Source organism: Eumetopias jubatus, unplaced genomic scaffold (assembly GCF_037043125.1).
Source record: "Eumetopias jubatus isolate StellerSeaLion01/CBP00866 unplaced genomic scaffold, mEumJub1_p1.0 scaffold_16, whole genome shotgun sequence".
In the NCBI taxonomy this organism is placed as follows: domain Eukaryota; kingdom Metazoa; phylum Chordata; class Mammalia; order Carnivora; family Otariidae; genus Eumetopias; species Eumetopias jubatus.
Window position 1 is genome coordinate 6,969,393 of NW_028274822.1, and position 20,080 is coordinate 6,989,472.

A 20,080-nucleotide genomic window follows, 5' to 3' on the forward strand; every position below is an offset into this window, starting at 1 on the left:
GTTAGAAACACATTTTTTAATTGAAGTATAATTGACATACAGTGTGCTATTAATTTCAAGTGTACAATAAAGTAATTCAGCAATTATGTGTATTACTCAGTGCTCATCAGGATATGTGTACTTCTTAATCCCTTTATCTAGTCCACCTACCCCCCAACCCCACACTCAAAACCTCCCCTCTGGCAATCACCAGTTTATTCTCTCTATTTAAGAATCTGTTTCTTTGTTTGTTTCTCAAATTCCACAGAATTGAAATCATATGGTGTTTGTCTTTCTCTGATTTATTTCACCTAGCATTATATTCTCGAGGTTCATACATGTTGTTGTAAATCCTTTTTTAAGGCTAACATTCCATTGTATGTTTGTGATTAAAATGTCTCTAATCATTAGGGTATTTTTTTAATCTCATGGAAAAAATCTAGTTTAAAATTATACAAAACTGAAATTGCTTTAAGAGCAATGACTAAATCTACATATCCCTATTATTTTTTTCTTAAGATCACTAAAGAGAAGGAAAACACATATATGAGTTTGTATTTATATACATATATGTACATATAAAATACTTAGAAATTCTTTTCTAGAACTTTGGTTTTGATAAAGGCTTTGTAATTCATGTTCTCTATAATAGCCATATCTTATAGGAATATAAGGAAAAAGTTTCCTAAACTTAAAAGTAGTAACGGGGTGCCTGGGTGGCTCAGTCGTTGAGCGTCTGCCTTCAGCTCGCGTCATGATCCCAGGTTCCTGGGACCGAGCCCCGAATCAGGCTCTCTGCTCAGCGGGAGGTCTGCTTCTCCCTCTCCCACTCCCCCCTGCTTGTGTTCCCTCTCTCGCTGTCTCTCTGTCAAATAAAATCTTTAAAAAAAATAAATAAATAAAAGTAGTAACATCTTTGACTATTTACACAAATTTAATGCAGTGTATATTATATTTTAAATACATGTTATGATTTCTCTCCTATATGATATTTTTAAAAATGTAAGTTTCTGTCCAAAGCAATCTCGAGAAGAACAAACCTGGAGGTATCACAATCCCAGATTTTAAGTTATACCACAAAGCTATAGTAATCAAAACAGTATGATACTAGCACAAAACTAGACTCATAGATCAATGGAACAGAATAGAGAGCCCAGAAATAAACCCATGTTTTTATGGTCAATTAATCTGTGACAAAAGAGGCAAGAATATACAATGGGAAAAAGACAGTCTCTTCAACAAATGGTGTTGGGAAAATTGGTCAGCTACATGCAAAAGAATGAAACTGGACTATTTACCTATGTCATACACCAAAGTAAACTCAAAATGGATTAAAGACCTAATGTGAGACCTGAAACAATAAAGCTCCTAGAAGAAAACATAGGCAGTAATTTCTTTGACAGTGGCTATAAAACATTTTCCTGTCTCCTCAAGCAAGAGAAGCAAAAAGAAAAATTAAATTTGCCAAATAAAAAGCTTTTGCACAGTGAAGGAAACCACTAAAATATGACAAGCAACCTGCTGAATGGGAGAAGATATTTGAAAACGATATATCTGATAAAGGATTAATATGCAAAAGATACAAAGAACCTCTATGACTCAATACCAAAACAAACAAACAAACCAATTTAAAAATGGGTAGAGGACCTGAATAGACATTTTTCCAAAGAAGACATACAGAGGGCCGACAGACACAAAAAAGGATGCTCGACATCACTAACCAGGGAAATGAATATAAAAACTACAGTGAGATACCACCTCACCCCCCATCAGAATGGCTAAAATCAACAATATAAGAAATAACAAGTCTGGCAAGGATGTGGAAAAAAAGGAACCCTCATGCACTGTTGGTGGGAATGCAAGCAAGTGCGGTCACTATGAAAACAGTAAGGAGAATCCTCAAAAGATTAAAAATAGAGTTACTATATAATCCAGTACTTCAAATAGTATTTACCCAAAGAAAGTGAAAATACAAATTAGAAAAGATATGCACCCTTATGTTTACTGCAGCATTATTTACATTGGCCAAGACACAGAAGCAACCCAAATGTCCATCACAGATGAATAAAGATGGAGGGTGTGTGTGTATACATTTCAAAGAATATTGACAGATCAAATATTAACTTATCTAAGTTAAAGAGCCATTATAATCATCTGGTATTTATAATAAAACATAATATTTTGTTTCCTTAAATACATATGTGCTGTAGGCCAGGTTATATGGACTTTTCTTACTGCTTCTTTTTAAATACTAATTACGTATGTAATGGAACATGAACAATTTTTTTTTAAAGATTTTATTTATTTATTTGAGAGAGAGAGAATGAGAGATAGAGAGCACGAGAGGGGAGAGGGTCAGAGGGAGAAGCAGACTCCCTGCTGAGCAGGGAGCCCGATGCAGGACTCGATCCCGGGACTCCAGGATCATGACCTGAGCCGAAGGCAGTCGCTTAACCAACTGAGCCACCCAGGCGCCCCGGAACATGAACAATTTTTTTAAGTATGCTCCATGTGCAGTGTGGGAGTTGAACTCACGACCCTGAGATCAAGAGCTGATGCTCGACTGAGACAGCCAAGTGCCCCTGAAGATGAACAATTTATCAATATGAATTTTAAAACTTTATCCCTGTAGGTAAGTTAAGATTAACTCACTGATATGTAAATTTATCAATTTCCATTATTTAAAAAACTTATTTTAAATGCTAAATTCAAGGTGGCATTCTTCTATACTCTCTAAAGAACACATACTTAATGCTTTTAAAATTATACTTAAATGTTTTGGTCAATTATCTTGGTGAATATGTCTCCCATGAATTTCACAAAATTCTATATTTGCTTTTGGTATATATCTGACTCTTTTTAAGTGTAAAACTACACCACCAGCCCATGGTAGCAGACAGAGATAAACAGATAAAGGTATTTAAACTGTTTCAAGTACATTTAACCTAAAATTTGTAGATATAGTTGTTTAAGTATTAAACCAAAAGCTGCCAAGCTAATTATATCTCCTGAATGAATCTGGGAAACCTAATATACTTCTAAAGCAAAATTCAATTCATAACAAGATAATAATTACATATGTGTCTAGTAATTAGTAATACTAAATATCTAAAGATTTCACTAATCCTCAAATGATAATCTAAAAAATAAAACTTCCAGTTTAAGATGTCATATTGATCACATACGAGTATTTATCTCCAAGATACATGGAAACAATAATAATAATAATACAGAGAAGTTGGAAACCATTAAGTTATAAGATAGTTTAACACATATCTAAGATTTGATGGAGTTAGTGGAACTATAATCCCAGAGAATTCACAGACAAGACTGCAGCTCTGAGAAGCAGAGGAATCAGAAAATGCTGGGTACCAAGTTTATAAGTCAGGGGAGAAATAAAAACGTCTAAGAAATAGTATACCACACTTCTTCACAAAAGACTTAGCAACTGGATATCTACCGTTCTGGGCAAGAATCATAGAATTCTTTTTTCAAGAAACAATGCTTTGGGAGAAATGCACAGATCCTATCTATACAAGTATAGAGGCATTTTCCCCAGTCTTCACACAAAATGAAAACCCTCGAGTCAAGAGAAGCCTGACCCATACACTTAAATCACAGTCAACCTTACATTGACTTGTTCTTAAATATAAGTAGGCAGAGGATCTTAGGCTATTTGAGGAAAGCCTGTAGTATGAAAGAAACATACTTCCTCCCTCACCTCCCCCCAAAAGGAGATTAAAAGCTCAAAAAGAATACTAATGATTCAAAACAAGAAGTTTAATAATAAACTAAAACAAACAAAAATCTCTAATTAGTATCTCAGAGGGACTTAATGTATTATATCATGAGACAAGAGGCTGTGTAAAGAAAGAGCTCTTGGATATTAAAAAATATAATTGCCATAATAAATTAAGAAAAAAGAGTTCTTGGAAACTGAAAATATGATTGCTAAATAAATAATTAAATTTAAGAGTTGGATAAATGAAATTGCAACATTATCTCAGAAATGTGGATATAAAGAGATGGGGGGGGGAATGAAACTAATAATGCCCAGGGAAAAAAATAACTGCATGAAAGGAAAGAGAACTATAGCAGGATATGTGTATATAAAATAAATAATCTGCCCAGGATGTAATAAGGTATAAGCGCTTTATCAGGTGTCAACTTTTAAAATCAAACACAAAGTACAAAATACAATAAAAGACTTATGACCTTGATATGTCAACATTAAAGAAATATATAATTAAGACCAAATGCACAAGAAGCAATATTAAGATAAGTATGACCTAGGGAGAAGAGGTATATAGATAGAGATATAACGAACTACATAAAAATAAATAATGCAAAGACAGCTCATTAGAAAAAAATGTACAGAGGATCTGAACAAGTAAGTCACAGATAAGAAATTCCAGGAGTCAATAACATATGATAATAACATATGTCAATAACATATCTTGCTGCTGCTAGATCCTACAGCATAACCAACAAATCCAAATTAACATACCTTCCAAGAACTTAGAGAATAGTTTTCAGAATAAAACTGAACTTTACTCTTTCTCCCTCTATGATTTAAGACCTGTAAGCCACTTGCATCCCCCACCTTGAATTATTCACATATTGCAATTAGTTTAAGCTAATGGCTTCTGGCTACTTTTCTCCTTCCTGAGTGATCTGAATCAGGACCGGACTCCGCATTCGGCAGATTGAGATGCTTCCGTGAAAACAGTCTGGAAACACCACTGCTGTTTCCCCTCTTTAGGACTGACAGAGGAGCTCTGAATCTGCCTGGAAACCTGGTCTTCTCGGTTAGTAGAGTACCTCTCACACATTTATTATATCATTACCATCACTGATCGTGACTTTCATGTGTGAGATAAAGATGTACCATTGACTGTCACTGAGGGTGAGTGGCTCTTTATTGTTCGCACCACTAGAATGGTTGTAAACAAAGTCAGTGGCCCTATGACCACCTACTACATATCACAGTGTTACCACCACCAAATACTGATACTGGGTGAATCTCATTGTATTTGTCCTCTAGGGCTGCCATAACAAAACTCCACAGACTGGATGGCTTAATTTAAAGAAACTGATTTCTCATAGTTCTAGGGGCAGGAAATGAAGATGAAGGTGCCTGCAGGGTAGGTTTCATTGTGACGCCTCTTCTCTTCACTTTCAGGTGGCCACCATCTTGCTGTGGGCTCACATGCCTAGTTCTTTGTGCACGCATGAGGGGAGGAGAGCTAGCCAGTCTCTTCTTATAAAGACACTATTTCTATGAGATCACAAAATCCTAAGGGCCTCCCTTAGGATTTCATTTACCCTCAATTACTTCTTTGGAGGTGCCATGTCCAAATATAGTCACACTGAGGTTAGGGCTGCAACATAAGAATTTTGAAAGGACACACTCAGTAGTCCATAACACTCCCCAAGGACTTTTTGGAATTACAATGATCATTTTAAGTGATTTTTAACATAAAGCTGTTCATTCAGAGGCACACAAGGGAAAAATTCCCAAGAGATTTGCTTTGCTGTCTAAGAGAGACGGTTCATGTAATGGAGAGACCACCTTATTTCAACCAGCTATGACAAACTCGTGCTTGTGTGCATGTGTGAGTGTGAGACTGCATGTGTGAGTGTTATTGTGAAAATGAGTTCCCTGTATCTAATCCTTCTCTCCTCCTTGCAAAAGGAATACAATTAGGTGTCTTTAATGATAATTTAATATTTGTCTGAAGTTGGCTCCTACTTACTTGTCCTGCCACTTTTTGTTTCTCTCCATCTCCCACTCTTCCCTTCTCCTGGGAAATTTTGGAGACTTATTAATCAAAGTTTTGTCTTCTGTCATTATGTTTGTACTCTAGGAATATCTAGCTCAGATAAATAATCAGAGTTTCAAAACAATATGAGCTATGTAAAAAGCAAAACAAAAAGGAACAAAAACAAAGAAATGCAATCTAGTTCTGAACCTTGCTCACTACTTATAATATAAACGTTCAAACAAAAAAGGGAAGAACTTCTAAAGATGAACATAAAAGTCTTTAAAATTTGGTTTATGGATTCAAATGTTTATAAATTGTATTAGAAAGTCATGCAGGTTCATGTAATATTCCTGAAAAAAATACATGATGCCTTGGACTAACTAGAATAAGAAAATAACAAACAATATACTATTCATCCTTTTATATTATATAAAATTAATGTCAACAGAAAATGCTGGTTTATTCACTAACACGGTTAAACTTATGCTTTAAACTTTTACAATTCTCTGCTTTGATTTTAAGCCCCAAGTAAGTTACCAGTCTTTTCATAAATATTTTAGATTTTAAATATGGCAAAATTCACAAGTCCCCAAAACTACACTCACTTCTGACATCAGTTGCAAGTTTGGAGGTCCCCAAGACCACCCTCAGGCTCTGTAATTCACTAGAAGGATGCACAGAATGCACAAAAGCCATGATCTTCAGTGTTAGGGATTACTACACCAAAAGGATACAGATGAAAATTACAGAAAGAGGGCCACTGGGCATGATCTAGGAGTCACCAAGCATGAGTTTCTAGTTGTTCTCCCCAAGAGAAATCATATGGACAGTGCCTATTCCTCACAGAAATAATGTTTAATAAAACACAGAGTATTGCCCACCAAGGAAACTTACCCAAGCCTTGGTGTACGGTTTTTTGAGGGTTTGGTCACATGGACTGCCATGAATGTCTGCCCACATGGCTGATGGCCTCCAGCCCCTGCAGAGGCTGAGCTGATACTGGGTGATCAAAAGTCCTCACCATAAACCTCACTCAGCACTGACTATCTGTCTTTGACCAAGACCCCAGGTAAACAAAGATACTTTTATCAAACACAGGACATTGCAAGGTCTCAGAGGCGACTTCTGGGGGCAAAAAAAAACCTCTCTCTCTGGACAATATTAATCCTTTACTGCACAAATATTATAGGACTGCCTTTTACCAAATACAATTTAAATAAAGGTTGTTTTCTTAAAGGATTACTACCATAAATTCTTATAATGCTAAAAAAAAGAGGGGGAACTTATTCATCAAAATTATGTTTCCTGTTCCTTAAATTTAAAACAGACTTAATTAAATGAAAAAAATTGTTTGACTATGTGGACAAAATCAAAATAGGAAGAAATATTAATTTTAATCACTAATGTTCACTGTAAGTGAACTTTATTTTAAAAGTTTCAGAATGTGCAAATGCTTATTAGATTATCATAAAGATATATACATACACACAAATACATATAAAAATATACACACTATAAATATACATGAATATATGTGTATGTATGTATATCTGATATACATACTATAAAATATAGCATACACATTACAGTTTAAGATGGGAAATTTTATATAAAATGTTGATCTAGGTAATATGCTTATGAAGTTAACTGTAGTTTAAGGCTAAAACTAAAAGTTTGATATTATAATCTACTTACATGATTCTATATTTGTGTAATTTAAATACATACATATCATGGTATATTAAGATTATAAACATAAAATAATAAAATATAAAAGAAAAATAATGAAAATGTTGGGTCCAAAAACTGGTTCAGTGTTAAGGATTCATTACATTCATAAAGAGAAAAGTTTATACATCTTTTATTTCAAAATACTACTGGATAACATATAAAAAAAGTAAATTATTTTTTTCATATGAAATGATCAAATTATTGCTATCCTCAGATAGTAAAAAAGTCCTTAATTTTTGAAGAGACTATGTTCTGAATAATCATTAGTCCATATTGCTGTGGTTTTCAAATTCTTTCTTACATTAAAAAATACAACTTATATTCATAGATATTCATGCTCATATCTGTACTTCTATCAATCCTTGTTTTTACCTTTTCCAAATTCAGAAAAACAAATATATAAAATTGTCATTTATGCCTAAAACTATCTTTAGGCTTCCATCAGATAATAATTGGTTCCTTTACTTTAAAAATGGAAAGAAATGGGGCACCTGGGTGGCTCAGTCGGTTAAGCATCTGCTTTCAGCTCAGGTCATTATCCCAAGGTCCTGGTTGAGTCCCGCATCAGGCTCCCCACTTGGTGGGGAGTCTGCTTCTCCCTCTCCCTCTGCCTGCCACTATGCACTCTCTCTCTAAAAAAAAAAAAACAAAATACTACTAATAATAAATAAATAAAATTTTAAATTTTTTTTTTTTTTTTTAATGGAAAGAAAGGGGCTCTTGAGTGGCTCAGTCAATTAAGTGTCTGCCTTTAGCTCAGGTCATTATCTTGGAGTCCTGGGATGGAGCCCTGCATGGGGCTCCCTGCTCAGCCTGGAGTTCGCTTCTCCCTCTCCCTCCGCCCCTCCCCCCTGCTCATGCGCGCTCATGCGCTCACTCTCTCACTCTCAAATAAAATCTTAAAACTCAAATAAAAATGTAAAGATAATAAAAATAGTTTGTTGGAATTATCCAATTTTTAATTAAGTCTTAACTTTCGTGGGAACTCTTTGTATACCAAATATAACCCACAATGGGAAAAAGCAATCTTACAAATCGAGAAGTCCAGTTTTCATAGTTTCACTATATATATAAGTAAAATATGTTTTCATAAATGACTTCAGTGATTGCATATCTCTCGAGTTAAAGAATAGTGCACATAGGCTATTAATATTTGTTTCTAGATTTTAATGCACAAATCAATCAGGGACAATCCATGGCAATTACAGAGTGCTTCACGATATAAATCTAAAGGCAATGGAGATTTATCAATGGTCTCACTGTTTACAATGTATTTTTATTCCCAGAGTAATCATGAATGACATCCTTATAAATCAACTGTGTGCAACATCCCTTAAGAGAAGATGCCACTGGCTTCCATTTTGCTAATGTTGGCTACTGTAATCAGCTATAATGTTCACAGAAAAATTGGCTGCAAGCTTAAATCAACATGAGCAATTTTATTCAAAACTGTTGAGAATGTTTCTGGCATATCTTCTCCCTGTTAAACTAATAACCTTAGCAAAACTGCAAACATAGAACATAGGCAGGGATAAAGTCCTCAAAGTCATAGGAAGAGCTGCTGACTGCTCTCAAGATTCAAGCTTCTCCAAAGGTCATGGAAGGCACTCATGGAAATCTCAGAAAAGGTAACAGTCTAGACTGTGACAACTGGCCTAAGGATCTTATTCTTTAAACTAACACTGACACGGGCACCCGGGTGGCTCAGTTGGTTGAGCATCTGCCTTCCATTCAGGTCAAGATACCAAGATCCTCGGATTGAGCCCTGCATCTGGCTCCCTGCTTGGTGGGGAGACTGCTCCTCCTTCTGCCCCTCCCCCAGCTCATGCTCTCTCTCTCTCTCTCTCTCTCTCTAATAAATAATAAATTAAATCTTTCCAAAAAGTAAAATAACACTGGCCACAGGAAGAACGGAAGGACTTAAAATGTTGCACTGACCTTTACAATATCTTAATTTCAACTGTTCCTTTCCACCATTTTTGCTAAATCCAAACTGACCAACCAGGGCTTAACTAGGGCATGCAGTCCCTGCATTTTATCCCATGAATAACACCTCTGTTTCCCCATAGTTTCTAAGAATTTGAACAATGAATGATTCTTGGGATAAGACTAAACCATGACTAACCTTCCTCAATCCTATCTTTTAAAACAGTTAATCTAGGACAGGAGCAAGATGCCGGAGGAGTAGGAGACCTAGATTTCATCTGGTCTCAGGAATTCAGCTGGATAGGGATCAAACCATTCCGAACACCTACAAACTCAACAGGATATTGAAGAAAAGAATAGCAACAACTCTCTGAACAGAAAAGCGACCACTTACTGGAAGGTAGGGCGTGCGGAGAAGTGAATCCAAGGCGATATTCGGGAGGATAGACGGCGGGGGAGGGGCCTCCGGCGGCCGCTTCTGGCAAGTGCTAGAGCCGCGGAGCACAAAATCGGAACTTCTAGAAGTCGGCTCCGCAGAGGGACGTCGCTGCAGTGGCTAAGCGGGGGGTGGAACCCTCGCGGGACAGTGTGGTCTCAGGACTCTCGGGGTCACAGAAAGACCGGGGGGGGGGGGCGCTGAGTGCAGCAGAACTCCCAGGGATCGGAGCGGGGGAGCCAGCTGCAGAGACGGAGCCGAGGCGCGGGCTCTCAGCTCGGGGTTGCTATAAAGGGTGATCCGCGGCCCAGTCGGGCCACTGCTCCTCCAGCAGGGACCCAACAAGAGGCAAATCTGGGGAGACTCCCTTTCCACCCCTGGGAGGAGCGGCGTGGGAGTGCACCGCAGGGATCTGCTGGGTTTGGAGACTCCAAACGGGGTCGTGAGCCAGAGATAGAAACATTCGGTCACAGGCCGGGTGACTGCGGAGTGCGACCAGAGACCGGGGAGATGGGAGTGATTGACTGCTTTTCTCTGGGGGCGCACTGAGGACTGGGGGCCCGAGTTCTCAGCTCCTCTGGGGCAGAGATTGGGAGGCCACCATTTTTACTGTGGTCCTCCAAAGCTGAACGGAAAGTTTACAGAGAACAAAAGCTACTGAGAGCAAACCCGAGCAGATTAGTTACCCTGGACCGAAAGGGCGGGGCAATTCCCCCTCCTGAAAGACATTTGGGAACCACGGCAACAGGCCCCTCCCCCAGAAGATCAGCAAGAACAGCCAGCCAAGACCAGTTTTCCAATCAACGAGAACGGCAGAACTCGAGCACTAGGGGAATACTGCACATAAAATCCAGGGCTTTTTTACCATGATTCTTTAGTCTTTCAAAGCTAAATTTTTTTAACTGTTTTTTTTTTTAATTTTTCTTTTTCCCTTTTTCAACCAACATCTTATCAATCCCTTTTTAAAAAAGAACATTTTTATTTTTCATTTTTAGAGTCATATTCTATCCCTTCATATTAGCTACCCTTATTTTTGGCATATATATATAAGTTGTTCTCTCTTTAAAATTTTGAGATACAGTTTCTTCTAACAGATCAAATACCCTAAATCTCTAGAGGTATGGCTTTGTTCTAGTCTCCTGCCTGATCACATTCTCTTTTTTTTTTAAATCCTCTTCTTTCTTTTTTCACACATCTTATCAATTCCTTTCATAAATGTTCTTATATTTTCATTGTTACAGTCATATTCCATCCCTTTATCATATTAACCCTTATTTTTGTACATATATAAGTTTTTCTTTCTTTAAAATTTTGGGAGGCACTTTCTTCTAACAGACCAAAATACAACCAAAATCTACCGTGTGCCACTATCTATACACCAGCCTGATCATATTTGATCATATTCTGTTTTTTTTGTTTTGTTCTATTTTTGTTTGTTTTTATCTTTTTCTTTATCTTTTTTTTCTTTCTTTCCCTTTTTCCCCCCTGGTTTCAGGTCTTTTCTGATTTACTTAGAGTATATTTTCTGGGGACATTGTTACCCTGTTAGCATTTTGTTCTCTCATTCATCTATTCTCCTCTGGACAAAATGACAAGACGGAAAAAAATCACCTCAACAAAAAGAACAAGAGGCAGTACCGAATGCGAGGGACCTCCTCAATACAGACATTAGTACGATGTCAGACCCAGAGTTCATAATGATGATTTTAAAGATACTAGCTGGGCTTGAAAAAAGCATGGAAGTTATTAGAGAACTAAAATCTACCCAAGTTGAAATCAAAAAGGCTATCAAGGAGGTGCAATCAAAAATGGGGGTGCTAACTACTAGGATAAATGAGGCAGAAGAGAGAATCAGTGATAGAGAGGACCAAATGATGGAAAATAAAGAAGCTGAGAAAAAGAGAGATAAACAACTCCTGGATCACGGGGGCAGAATTCGAGAGATAAGTGATACCATAAGATGAAACATTAGAATAATTGGGATCCCAGAAGAAGAAGAAAGAGAGAGAGGGGCATATTGGAGCAAATTATAGCAGAGAACTTCCCTAATGTGGGGAAGGAAACAGGCATCAAAATCCAGGAGGCACAGAGAACGCCTCTCAAAATCAATAAAAACAGGTCAACACCCGACATCTAACAGTAAAGCTTACGAGTCTCAGAGACAAAGAGAAAATCCTGAAAGCAGCTCGGGAGAAGAAATCTGTAACCTACAAGGGTAGAAACATTAGATTGGCAAAGGACCTATCCACAGAGCCCTGGCAGGCCAGAAAGAACTGGCATGATATATTCAGAGCACTAAATGAGAAAAATATGCAGCCAAGAATACAATATCCAACTAGGCTATCAGTGAAAATAGGAGGAGAGATAAAAAGTTTCCAGGACAAACAAAACTAAAGGAATTTGCAAACACAAAACCATCCCTACAAGAAATATTGAAAGGGGTCCTCTAAGCAAAGAGAGAGCCTAAAAGCAACATAGACCAGAAAGGAACACGGAAGATATACACTAATAGTCACCTTACAAGCAATACAATGGCACTAAATTCATATCTTTCATTAGTTACCCTGAAGGTAAATGGGCTAAATGCCCCAATCAAAAGACACAGGCTATCAGATTGGATTAAAAAACAGACCCATCGATATGCTGTCTGCAAGAGACTCCTTTTAGAACCAAAGACACCTCCAGATTGAAAGTGAGGGGGTGGAAAACAATCTACCATGCTAATGGACACCAAAAGAAAGCTGGGGTGGCAATTCTTATATCAGACAAATTAGATTTTAAAACAAACACTGTAATAGGAGATGAGGAAGGACACTATATCCTACTTAAAGGGTCTATCCAACAAGAAGATCTAACATTTTAAATATCTAGGCCCCGAACATGGGAGCAGCCAATTATATAAGCCAATTAATAACAAAAGCAAGGAAACACATCGACAACAACACAATATTAGTGGGGGACTTTAACACCCCCCTCACTGAAATGGACAGATCATCTAAGCAAAAGATCAACAAGGAAATAAAGACTTTAAATGACACACTGGACCAAATGGACTTCACAGATATATACAGAACATTGCATCCCAAAGCAACGGAATACACACTCTTCTCTAGTGTACACAGAACATTCTCCAGAATTGATCACATCCTAGGTCACAAATCAGGCCTCAACCAGAACCAACAGATTGGGATCATTCCCTGCATATCTTCAGACCACAATGCTTTGAAACTAGAACTCAATCAGAAGAGGAAAGTCGGAAAGGACTCAAATACATGGAGCCTAAGAGCATCCTACTAAAGAATGAATGGGTCAACCAGGAAATTAAAGAACAATTAAAAAAATTCATGGAAACCAATGAAAATGAAAACACAACTGTTCAAAATCTTTGGGATGCAGCAAAGGCAGTCCTAAGAGGAAAGTATATAGCAATACAAGCCTTTCTCAAGAAACAAGAAAGGTCTCAAATACACAACCTAACCATCCACCTAAAGGACCTGGAGAAAGAACAGCAAATCAAGCCTAAACCCAGCAGGAGAAGAGAAATCATAAAGATCAGAGCAGAAATCAATGAACTAGAAACCAAAAGAACAGTAGAACAGATCAATGAAACTAGGAGATGGTTCTTTGAAAGAATTAACAAGACTGATAAACCCCTGGCTAGGCTTATCAAAAAGAAAAGAGAAAGGACCCAAATCAACAAAATCATGAATGAAAGAGGAGAGATCACAACCAACACCAAAGAAATACAAACAATTATAAGAACATATTATAAGCAACTATATGCCAGCAAATTAGATAATCTGGAAGAAATGGATGCATTCCTCGAGATGTACCCACTACCAAAACTGAACCAGGAAGAAATAGAGAACCTGAACAGACCTATAACCACTAAGGTAATTGAAGCAGTCATCAAAAATCTCCCAACAAACAAAAGCCCAGGGCCAGATGGCTTCCCAGGGGAATTCTACCAAACATTTCAAGAAGAATTAATACCTATTCTCCTGAAACTGTTCCAAAAAATAGAAATGGAAGGAAAACTTCCAAACTCATTTTATGAGACCACCATTACCTTGATCCCAAAACCAGACAAAGACCCCATCAAAAAGAATTACAGACCAATATCCTTGATGAACACGGATGCAAAAATTCTCACCAAAATACTAGCCAATAGGATCCAACAGTACACTAAAAGGATTATCAACCACGATCAAGTGGGATTTATCCCTGGGTTGCAAGGTTGGTTCAAAATCCACAAATAATTCAACGTGATACAATACATAAACAAAAGAAAGAACAAGAATATGATCCTCTCAATAGATGCAGAAAAAGCATTTGACAAAGTACAGCATCCTTTCTTGATCAAAACTCTTCAGAGTATACGGATAGAGGGTACATACCTCAATATCATAAAAGCCATCTATGAAAAACTCACAGCGAATATCATTCTCAATGGGGAAAACCTGAGAGATTTCCCCCTAAGGTCAGGAACGCGGCAGGGATGTCCACTATCACCACTGCTATTCAACATAGTATTAGAAGTCCTAGCCACAGCAGACAGACAACAAAATATAAAAAGGCATCCGAATTAGCAAAGAAGATGTCAAACTCTCACTCTGCAGATGATCTGATACTTTATGTGGAAAACCCAAAAGACTCCACCCCAAAATGCTAGAACTCAGACAGGAATTCATAAAGTGGCAGGATATAAAATCAATGCACAGAAATCAGTGGCATTCCTATACACCAACAAGACAGAAGAAAGAGAAATTAAGGAGTCGATCCCATTTACAATTGCACCCAAAACCATAAAATACCTAGGAATAAATCTAACCAAAGAGGCAAAGGATCTGTCGTCAGAAAACTATAAAGTACTCATGAAAGAAATGGAGGAAGACACAAAGAAATGGAAAAACATTCCATGCTCATGGATTGGAAGAACAAATACTGTGAAGATGTCAATGCTACCTAGAGTAAACTATATATTCAGTGCAATCCCCATCAAAATACCATCCACTTTTTTCAAAGAAATGGAACAAATTATCCTAACATTTGTATGGAACCAGAAAAGACCCTGAATAGCCAGAGGAATGTTGAAAAAGAAAAGCAAAGCTGGCGGCATCACAATTCCGCACTTCCAGCTCTATTACAAAGCTGTCAACATCAAGACAGTATGGTACTGGCACAAAAACAGACACATAGATCAGTGGAACAGAGTAGAGAGCCCAGAAATGGACCCTCAACTCTATGGTCAACTCATCTTTGACAAAGCAGGAAAGAATGTCCAATGGAAAAAAGTCTCTTCAACAAATGGTGTTGGTAAAATTGGACAGCCACATGCAGAAGAATGAAACTGGACCATTTCTTACACCACACACAAAAATAGCCTCAAAATGGTTGAAAGACCTGAATGTGAGACAGGAGTCCACCAAAATCCTAAAGAAGAAGACAGGCAGCAACCTCTTCGACCTCAGCCACAGCAACTTCTTCCTAGAAATATCGCAACAGGCAAGGGAAGCAAGGGCAAAAATGAACTATTGGGACTTCATCAAGATAAAAAGCTTTTGCACAGCAAAAGAAACAGTCCACAAAACCAAAAGACAACCGACAGAATGGGAGAAGATATTTGTAAATGACATATCAGATAAAGGGCTAGCATCCAACAGCGCAACAGCCAAAGAACAAATGAATCACAGATCTGTACCTTTGAAACAAATAATACAATATATGTTAAAAAAAAAAAAAAAAGGAGAAGATAGCAGGAGAGGAACAATGAAGGGGGGGAAATCAGAGGGGGAGATGAACCATGAGAGACAATGGACTCTGAAAAACAAACTGAGGGTTCTAGAGGGGAGGGGGGTGGGGGGATGGGTTAGCCTGGTGATGGGTATTAAAGAAGGCACGCTCTGCATGGAGCACTGGGTGTTATACACAAAGAATGAATCATGGAACACTACATCAAAAACTAATGATGTAATGTATGGTGATTAACATAACAATAAAAATTAAAAAGAAACCTTTAATCTACTTGGCTCCCCACAAAACAGCCATCTTGAACTGTTCCCATGTTGTAATGTGGTAATAAAGGCTTAAGGTAATGGCTTTTGATTGGTCTTTCTCATTCCACATTTGAGGTAATTGTCTATTAAATATTTCGTAGTAGAGGAAATATTTAGGGTCTAAGATTTTTTTCCCACTGCCTATAGGCAAGTAAACAGTTCAAGAATTACATTGAGTGCTGCCATAAGTCCTCTAACTACATGTCCAATAAAGACTAAGTCAAAAGATCCAGGTCAGCCCCAGGGGAAAGTCCATGCTGGTGTAACAACTATACTGTATGATCTGATACACTACCTGGATTCCCCCTTTAGAACCAAGAGCCTCAGTTCCTGGTTAGCCAGTGCACTGGCTCTGACCTTATACAACTCAGGCATCTCCTGGAGAATCGGTCTTGGTCAAAGAACGTAGTCTCACAAGGGCTATAGCGTCTCCTGGTGTTATCCTGCATCCCACAACATACTGACAGATTACAAAGGCCCATGCTGAGACCTCTGTCTTCCAAGCCTGAGTGCACTTTATTCTTGGCCTTTATTACTGATCTTGGTTATCTATAAAATTCCTTAACCTGTCTGAAGGCTGCCACAGGATTTTGGCAGGGGGGTCAATTCCAACCAGCTTCCCTAAGGATTTATGGCCTTTTGGAAAAATGGACATGGCTTCTTGCTTCATGCCACATCCTCGCTCTCCTCCCCCCTCAAATCAATGATCCTGAACTATGAAAAAAAATACTATGATGGATTTTAAGCAATGAGCACTTTAGACAATTCTGAAACAATGCCAATCTTGTAAAAGAAAATCCAGTGCACCTAATTGGTCTTATTATTTACCAGTCTCTGTGATTGTTAGATATCACAAAGCCTTAGTATTCAATATAAAGCTATACTGATAAGGTCGATAGTATTATTGACTAGAGAGTGTTCTTAGTTATGCAGTGATAGAGTCATGAAGAAAAATTTTAAAAGGTAGGGCATGGGGGCTTCTCTCAATTGTTAATGTTTACAGAAAAAAAAATGTTAACTGAAACCATATTTTGAATTTACTAAGACAAATGACCCAATTTCTTTTCCCAAATCAAATTAGGCAAATTTACAACATCTGTCATGTGTTTATGTTTTACATATCATACTGTGAAAACAGAGGCATTGTAAAGTGGTTGGTATAAAATAGGATAGGCCAACAATAAAACCAGGGACTTAGAAAAAGAAAAGATGCATAAATTTCAACAGGCAAACAAAAATAACTCAGAAAAAAAGGCAAAGTGATGTCTTTATGATGACAACTTACTTTGAGTATTTGAATAAGTGAGAAGAAAAATTCAAGTTCATGAATATAAGGCATCTTGATGTAGAACCAGAAAAATTAACATAAGTTACAAAGAACAAATATATCAGGAAAAAAGGAATAAAAAGGAATAAATTTTATCTTCTAAGGAGGCAAGAGAACATATGCAATAGAAGTAGCTGAGGGCAGAATGTATATTTTCTGTTAGTCTTAGGCAAAAGAACCAGAGGCATAAAAGGGAAAAATGAGGAATCAGTCACATTGATGTCCATGTGTAGCGTATTTTTAACAATGGTTCTATAAGAGTAATAAAAATTCTAATAATGATACTTAAGGAAAAGGATTACATCAATGCTTGCTTTCAGTACCCAGGCCATGTGGATGGCCAAGTCCTCTTAATAAAAGTTCATTCTTTTTTTTTTAAGATTTTATTTATTTATTCATGACAGACAAAGAGAGAGAGAGAGAGAGAGAAGCAGAGGGAGAAGCAGGCTCCCAAGGAGCAGGGAGCCCGATGCGGGACTCGATCCCAGGACCCTGGGATCATGACCTGAGCCGAAGGCAGACGCTTAACCATCTGAGCCAGGCAGGCGCCCAATAAAAGTTCATTCTTATAAAAATTTCAACAAGTTTCAATGTATCAGAGTAATACCAACAACGAAAATTAAATTCACATAGATTATCCACTGCATGTCTAAATACTGTTTATGGTGTGAAAATATATTCAATTATGTTTCATTAAATCATACATAATAGAAGTGTGCAATGCCACCTGCTTTGATATATGAAATTCCAAATTTAAAAATCATATCAGTCTTTTTGCTTGTCTTATCCATCTCTTAAGAGTTGTTTGGAAAGTAGACACCCTTAATTTTGAAGAAGTCCAGTTAAACACAATTTTCTTCTCCAGATTGTGGTTCTGGCAACTTCTCAAAGAAATTTCTCTGTGCCTGTTTCTCTGCTTCTCTCTTAAGAATACCAGTCATACTGGATTATTTTAGCTTCTGAAAATACGTTAAATGTTTTTTAAATAAATACTTTAAATATTATTTTAACTTCTAACAGTATCTTGTAGATTTTGACACTCCTCCTTTTAAAGGATTTCCTAGATATCCCAATGCTTATTTTTCAAATGTAACTGTATTTAAAAATGCTTCATTAAAAGAATGATTTTATTTTTATCTAATTTGACTAAATTCATAAACTCTTTTGGAAATCATGATTATCTTAATATTGAGTCATCCAGTTCAGTCAGTTCATCCCTAGTTATCAATATCTAAAGACAATTCAAACTAAAGAATGAATTTAATGGCTTATTTTTTTTTTTAAGTTCTGAATGGACAGCTTCATGGTAGGGGAGAGATTATTGCTTGGCTCAAATTATACCACAATAAACTATTTTTCTTCTATACCTCGACCCTGCTTTCCACAGAATTGACTTCATTTTCAGGCTGGAATCTCTAATCATGACACACAAAAAAATACTTGTAGTAGTTTCCTGGAGCCTGGATTGGAGGAAATACCATTGCAACCAAAGTAAAACTTGGTTAGAGATGGAATTCCAAAAGAAATGAGACATGCAGTTACCAGAAAGTCCAGTTACCAGAAAGTCATTCTTTATCAAATTGGATCTCATGCATATGTCATGATGGCAAATCAATGAGTAACATCTTAAGCTGGCAATTTAACAAACAGTGATATAAATATATTATTATTAATTGTGGAGTTAATCACTAGGAGAGGTAATGAACTGAAATGACAATCAGCTGTGGCCTCTAGTATATAAGGCAAAGTATACACAGGGCTGATGCAGGGAGACAGGTGCTTTGCACTAGGAATTCTACCTGACTTATAGTTTATCAATTGCAGTTATTACCTAATTAAATCTACCTCAGCAGTACCATACCATGACCGGATTCCAGACATGCCAAATACCAGCAGTGGGTGGGGTGATGGAAAATCTGCACTTTAAATGCAGCACTCCACAATCCTGTAAACCCAACATAGCAGTAATCTAGAGACCAGTATTTGGTAGCCAGTGATGTGAGTGAGGCACATGGTGAATGGTACGGGTTTTACAAATACTCGTTGAATTATGAAGAAGAATTGCTCAAAAATGGAACATCCAACATGAAAACAAAAATCTAAGGCAGAAAAGCTAAATCTTGTAACTTTTATTGTTAGGTGTATTTTTATAGTGGGTAAATCAAGCTACTGATTTGCGATCCCTCTTCACCCCAAAAATAGCAAGAAAAGTTGATATCCATCAGTGAGTTTTATGAAGAACAAGTAGACTAAAATGCAATGAATAAAGCAGAGGTGATGTGAATAGTACAGATATTTTCCTATGAGACAGATTCCTGTAAGCCAGGAAACAGATTAGCTCAGATACTTGAGTGTGACTTTTAATTCCACAGCATATCATTTATTTCCACAGGACAGGGAGACACAAACTACATCATTTTAATTATTAAAAAACTAGATAATATTTATATACAAATTAAAATGAAAAGTCAGATATCAAATAATGCCAATAAGTTAAATCATCTGAAAAAGAACCGTATGATTTTTTCAGCTGAGTTAAATTCTCATATTCCATGAGAGTAAATCAGCACACAATAGCTTAAGTTAGTATTTAACAAATAGTGCTATAAACATTTTATTAATATTTATGAAATCTATCACTAAGAGAGTTTAAAAAAAGAAATCACAAAAGTTGCAGCCTCTTGTGAAGAGAGTGTGGAATGAGCACTACAGTTCTTGACATATAGTAAGCATTAATAAATATTTTCTGAATAAAGGAAAGTAGTAAATGAAAAAATACACCAAATATTGATAATACCATCCTATTTTAATCCTACTTATGGAAATTATAAATTAGAACCCTATATTTATAGAACATTTA